The sequence below is a fragment of the Salvelinus sp. IW2-2015 genome, unplaced genomic scaffold (genome assembly GCF_002910315.2).
Source record: "Salvelinus sp. IW2-2015 unplaced genomic scaffold, ASM291031v2 Un_scaffold2485, whole genome shotgun sequence".
Taxonomy (NCBI): domain Eukaryota; kingdom Metazoa; phylum Chordata; class Actinopteri; order Salmoniformes; family Salmonidae; genus Salvelinus; species Salvelinus sp. IW2-2015.
Window position 1 is genome coordinate 108,056 of NW_019943803.1, and position 5,590 is coordinate 113,645.

Here is a 5,590-nt window from a genome sequence, read left to right on the forward strand (position 1 = left end):
AAAAAAAAAATTATTTCGCCTCGTATGGCCTATCCTATTGCCTTTACCTCCTACTACTTCTACATTTGCACACACTGTACATAGATTTTTATATTGTGTTTTTGACTGTACGTTTGTTTATGTTTAACTCTGTGTTGTTGTTTGTGTCGCCACGCTTTGCTTTATCTTTGGCCAGGTTGCAGTTGTAAATGAGAACTTGTTCTGAAACTGGCCTACCTGGTTTAAATAAAGGTGGAGAAAAAAGTGAAATAGTCCCTACAAAAAAAGCACTTCACGTGACCACCAGATGGAGGGTTGTTGCACCACAGTTACTATCCACTCCAACGGACAGATACCACTGGTATTTAATGGTAATAAAGATGCTATGGAATTACTTGAAGTAGTGCCACACAGTAAGTGTTGAGGAAACCACATGGCGTAAACTGAAGCATGTACAGTGTTTGATACTCCTGTCAGTTGGGATGAGTTAGTTCACGTCAAGTCATCATTCGATACACCTCGGAATCCGCTTTGTTCCTTCAGTGGTGACCAGGGGGGATTTTTGCGACTTGTGTGGTATAAAATAGTGTTTTTTCTTTCTTTGAGCTCTTTTGAACAAAGGAGAACAATGATGACTTGTGATGAGAGGGGAATCCGGTGATTCCCCCTGAATGTGTGTGCCAACCACGGGTGGTGTGGTGTTGTGGAGCAGGGAGCAGCAGCCGCGCTGCCAGGGCTGTGGATTATGGAGAAGGAATTATGGAACAGGGAAAGAGAATGAGAGGGGGAGAGAGGGAGGAGTGGCAGTACTGTCCATCATACTGTCAGAGGAGCAGTAGACATCAAAAGCTCTTGGGAGAATGTGACTTTGAAATTCAAGAACCATATAAGAATGGGATCAAGAATAAAAGAATAGAAGCGGAAAGAAAGGAAGAAAGAGATGGAATGAGGAAAAAAGCTTCAAACACAGACATGAGACAAAGAAGTCTCAGATTTGTGGGGAGGATTGTGGTTATGGGTACCGGGTAACACACAACTATCAGTCAGCACTGGGTAAGCTCATCAACACACACGCACACACCACACACACGTTTTAGAGCAGAGCAGTGCACATGTGCATGCATATCACACACACAGACGCACCGGTATCCTCCCTTCCTACTGGCTGTATCAATCGACCAGGGTTGGGGTCAATTCCATTTCAACTRAGTCAATTCAGGAAGCATTTTCTGAGGGACACTGGAATTGAAATTTAAACTCACCCCTTGAACTGACTGAATTGACATGGAATTGACCCCAAAACCTGTTGGTACTCCCTGTACCATCACACCCAGGATAGGCAGCCCTTAGTGGTCTGTGAGCCTCCAGCCCCCCCTCTACCCAGGAGAACAACCCCCTAATCACAACCACATGGAGACCCCTCTCCCTCATCTTTCCACACAGCCATCCCATGTTATCCCCCTCTCTTTCATCTCTCTCTCATCCCTCTTTCACCCCTTTCCTCCCTGTCTCTTCCTCCTCTCATGCCTGGTGTTTTCCGACAGGGTTTGACGGTTCTGTGGTTTCATGGCTATTTGTGTGCGTGTACATGTGTGCATGAGTATCTGTCTTTTGTGTGTGTGCGTACGTGCGTGCAATGTGCATACGTGTGTGTGTTATTTATTGGCAGAAGGTCTGAGTGTGTTTCCTGTAGTGTGGATCTGGGGCCTTAGCTGAGAACKGTGCTGGAGTTTCACTCTGCTTCTCATGGAGGGTCCTCCTTGATTATCTGTGACAAACGGCTGGCGAACGCTGATGATTCAACCATATTCTCCCATCTTCATATGGATGGAAAAGAACATCAATGGCCTGTATCCCAAATGGCACCCTATTCCCTTTATAGTGCACTACTTTTGACCAGGGCCAAGTAGTTCACTATGTAGGGAATAGGGTGCCGTTTGTGACAACCTCGGACAGAGCTGATGCAGCAACAGCCACCATACTGTGGATTCCACTCAGTTTGAAACCTTTATCAGAGTTAATATCCTGTGTTCTGGCTGTGTGTCGGGGTATCAGAGCAGTAACCTTGACCACAGGATGTTCAGTGGTTGGGATGTAAATCATGTTTATGAACAGGACCTTATATACTCACTGTCATCCAGAAGGGAAGTTGTGTGTGTGTGTGTGTGTGTAGCTTTGCAGGGGTGATGACGGAGCGTCAATCACACACACTCCTCTGCCTCTGGATCCACTCCCGGCCCCGGGACGGACGAGGGGAGTGGTGGTGTGTGTGGAGTGGGGGGCTTCGCACGGGTCAGCGTGAAAGATGAAGGGAGTGGAAAAGGTGGATAGATACGACGGAAAAGGGGGATCTGATATCCTAGCAATGTGGTTATGTGTATAGGGCTGTTAGACGTAGGAATCAACTGTTTAAACTCTGACTGAGACAGAGCCTGTGAAACATGAGCACTACTGCTACCCACCTGATCAACATCAAGACATATTCACTCCATGTTCACTAGCCATCACCACCACCATCATGGTATCTGTGCTCTTCATCAACATCTCATGTCTTTCTATTATACTCATTGTTTCGTCGCGTCCAACCCATTGACGTTTTCGCAATCAAATGAACTCTTCCTGGTCTAAGGTTGTCATCGACCTCCTTTCTCTCGGTCCTACAGGGTTGTCATGACCCCTCTTCTGTCTAAGGGGTTGTCATGACCCTCTTCCTGGTCTAAGGGGTTGTCATGACCCCTCTTCCTGGTCTAAGGGTTGTCATGACCCCTCTTCCTGGTCTAGGGGTTGATTTAGGATTGGACCAATGTGGTATTGTGAGTCTCACCAAGCACAGTGTCCTGCACGCGGCTGTCTGGTCGTCCAGGTGCAGCAGGAGCTGCTGGAACAGGACCTCCAGGTGTTGACTGTAGAGCTGGGAGTTGTAGTCTTTCCCAAGGAGGCAAGCCATAGGCCCAGAGCCCTGAGGGCCACGCCCCTCACCTCCTCACTGCTGTCATCCAGACGCTTCAGCACCTCTGAGGACACGCTCACACACACACACACACACACACACACACACACACACACACACACACCACAACACACCACACACACACACACACACACAACACACACCACAACACACACACACACACACACACACACACACACACAACAAATTAGAATGACTACGTTAGAATGACTACATTTATCTTCTATAGGATCATAAAAATCATGGATGCATTTTAGAAAATGATGATAGAAAAAAGGTGTGTGTCAGTGACAAGAGGGGAAGAGAAAGAATTGAGAGAGGAACAAAAGAGAGAGAATGAAAGAAAGAGAGAGTGAATGAAAATAGGGATACTGTGGCAGAGAGGAGAGAAGAACATGTTGCTCTAAACAAAGACAGGATACAGAGGAGACACCAGTATAGTACCAGGGTAGATGTTGTTCAGGGCATCTGTGGAGACTGGGTCCATCAGTTTGAGCAGGGTGGACAGAGAGCGACAGAGCCAGTATCGTGGACAGCTGAGAGTCTCCCTCTAGAGCAGACAACACCTGGGGCTCAGCCTCTCCTCCACAGCCAGTAACTACAGACACAGAGATAAAAACAGACAGCACCTGGGGCTCAGCCCTCCTCTACAGCCAGTAACTACAGACACAGAGATTAAAAACAGACAGCACCTGGGGGCTCAGCCGCTCTCTACAGCCAGTAACTACAGACACAGAGATAAAAAACAAGACAGCACCTGGGGCTCAGCCGCTCCTCTAAGCCATAACTACAGACACAGAGATAAAACAGACAACACCTGGGGGCTCAGCCTCTCCTCCACCAAACTCAATACACAGACACAGAGATAAACACACGACACGGGGTGCAGCCTCTCTCTACAGCCAGTAACTACAACAAGAGATAAAAACAGACCAGCACATTTGGGTTGCAACATCTTTCTATCTTATGTCAGTCACTGTTCAGTCACTCCAACCACATCCTTGGTGTTAAGCCGAACAATGTTTTAATTGGTAGTTAGTCTAGCTAGCTATTTAAACTTGTAGTAATCATGGTCGTATCCTGACCGGGCACACGGGGKACATGCCCATGAGCCCCCAATGATTTWGTTAGCCTATCTSAGTGAGAATGACTATCATGTTAACATGGCATAATTCATTTCAACACGTGTAGAACTGCAGGAAATTTGCTTTAAAACCGTAAAAATCTCTCRACCCCATGGCYAAATGGGTAGGAAATTAGCTGAAAAACTGCAAATTTCTCTCTGTAGACTTACATCAAATATATGTTATAAAATTGCAGTTCTCTCTGCCCCATGGCAACGTGTAGAATTGCAGGAAATGTAATTCTCTCAACCGTCAAGAGGGGGGTCACTAAAATGTTTTGCCCGCGAGGTGAGGGGCCCCCCAACCAAATCTTGCTTGGGGCACGCAAAAGGCTAGAGATGGCCCTGAACAGACAGGCCATACTACAGACAGAAAACACAACTACTACTGTGCAAATATTGTGTGGGCACTTGGCAGCACAAGAGCAGGAAAGCTGAACTCACATTTCAGACATGTTATGTTCACAGGTAGTCACAGTGCATTACTCTAGTACACACAGTACTCTAGTACACACAGTAATCCAAAGCACAGTTCTGACACTGGAGACCCTGTTATATAACCAATTGACTTCCAAAACACTTTAAACAAGGAGAAACGGGACAGAGATGGCTGTTGCTCATCCTCCCTGGTGACTATGAGCCAGGCTGTGAGTGTGGGAGTGATGGGGAAAGCACAGCAGGACAGAGCTGCATCAAACTGACACTGGGCCAGGTAGACAACAACAGAACACAATCATCCCTGAGCCGGTCTAAGATCACATGAGCTGATATCAGGGTCTTAACAGAACAATCATCTGAGACAGAGGAACTGTGAGTGTGTGTGATAGAAAGAACGAGAGAGTGAGGGTCAAAGAGAGAGGGCTCAACACAGAGAGAGAGAGAGAGAGAAGGGGCTTGGCAATAAAGTGATCTAACATGACATCAGTGTCTATCTGATAGGGCGGTGTGTAAATGGAGCAGCTAATTGTTTTTACAGGAAGGAGTGAAGGGCTGAACAATGTTCCCCAGACAAAGCCCGGTTTTATTTGCCTGTGGAAAGGAACACACCCACACAGCCAGTGTTCTCCAAACTGTTTGTTTTCACCGTTGTTAAACACCATTTTAAAAGTGGGCAACGACAAATGGGTTTGAGCCGGCTGTGAAACTGTCATTCCACACATGCAAGGAGAAACACAGTACGGTCAAGAGGTGTGAATATGTCTGAGTGTGGACTGGACTCGCAGTCCCAAGGCAGGTGCAGGGGCCTGTCTAAGTGATGGTTACAGCCCACAAACAATGAACCAGGACAGAGACAGCATTGTTCCAGTGGGACAAAGGTATGTAACCCTCCCCTCCACCCCCACACACCTGCTGCCTTGCTTCTAGCCCATGACACCAGACAAGGAGATAAGAGAGACGGACAGACAAAAGGAAACAGATAGCGAGAGAAAAGAGAGAGGTGGATAGAAAGATGGAGATGGAAGAAGAGGGGGGAGAGATGATAGAGGATGACAGTCCATACATTTAAATGGTGAAGT

The 5,590-nt window shown here is 47.0% G+C and overlaps 1 long non-coding RNA gene across 1 annotated transcript; it reads right to left on the reverse strand.

Annotated features, from left to right (window-relative positions):
• Positions 1-2,688: 2,688 nt before the first annotated feature.
• On the reverse strand, positions 2,689-3,819 carry LOC139025305 (uncharacterized). Its single transcript, XR_011476877.1, has 3 exons — positions 3,768-3,819; positions 3,395-3,579; positions 2,689-2,993 (listed from the first exon to the last, which is right to left on the reverse strand). It is a non-coding gene; the product is annotated as an uncharacterized lncRNA (long non-coding RNA).
• Between the last annotated feature and the right edge of the window lie 1,771 nt (positions 3,820-5,590).